We start from the raw sequence: 1004 nt of genomic DNA, 5'->3' as shown, positions 1-1004 counted from the left end.
TTAGTAATTTAGCCAGGACCTATTTCATCGGAAAGTTACGCAGAAGCTTAACGTGCAGGGTTGGGCTCTTAGGAATCTGCCGCTGCCCCAGTTGCATGCAGTCCCTGGGGAGTGTTTACTGCGTCATGGACCAGCCAAACCAAGTGCGGTCATGGGACAGGCAGGGCCAGGCACACGGTGCCTGGGGCTAGGCACACGGTGCCTGGGGCTGAGCGCACGCTCTGATGTAGCCGTCCGTCCAGGTCACTCCCGGTGACAGCAGGTGGTTTTGCTCCCTGCGTAAAGCTCTCTTACAGTAAGGAACTCGCTGTGACACATTCCAGGATTTGAAGTCCCGGACAGTGTGTGAAGGGTTTAGAAGCATCCGTAGCTCATACTTAACATCAAAAGGTACTCCTCGAGACCCAGCAAAGGTGGTTCAACGCCAGCGCGGTTTAGATTGCCGATTGTCGTCCATTAGAAACGTGCCGCTGAGTTGGAAAAGTTACGACTCTGCAAATGTAATTCTGGCCGAGGTTCTCGTCTGTGAAGCTGGTTGGCGGCTTTCCGCGGAGTAGAGAGGTGCTGACTCACACTCACTGCGGACCACACCAGGCTTCCAGTCCAGGGGTGGGGAGACAGGAAGGAAATCACTGGGGCAGTGGGATCACGTGACAAGTGTGCGAAGGTGGGGGTACGGGCCAGTATGGAGAGCAGGGCAGAGTTTGCAGTTTTAGGGAGTATAGTCAGGAAAGGCTCAGAATCCCAAGGTCAGGTCACAGCCTGGAAGAGCATCCAAGGCCAAGGGAACAGCCAGTGTGAAGGCAGCCAGTGCAGCCAGCACGATGGAGCATGAACAAGGGGTTCGTGAGGACGTCGGAGGGGACGGGGGCCAGGTCTGGCAGGGCCTTGTCGGGAAGTGCGACCTTTACAGTGAGCAGTGTCGGGAGCTCACGTTTCCTCCTCATTTTTCGGGACCGTTTCTTCCCCTAACAGTGGCTTGCGTTGGCAGTGGTTCCTGTCTG

This window comes from Pteropus alecto, unplaced genomic scaffold, assembly GCF_000325575.1.
Source record: "Pteropus alecto unplaced genomic scaffold, ASM32557v1 scaffold134, whole genome shotgun sequence".
NCBI classification, from domain to species: Eukaryota; Metazoa; Chordata; class Mammalia; order Chiroptera; family Pteropodidae; genus Pteropus; species Pteropus alecto.
The sequence above is the reverse complement of the archived record's forward strand: the minus strand, read 5'-3'. Positions refer to the sequence as shown.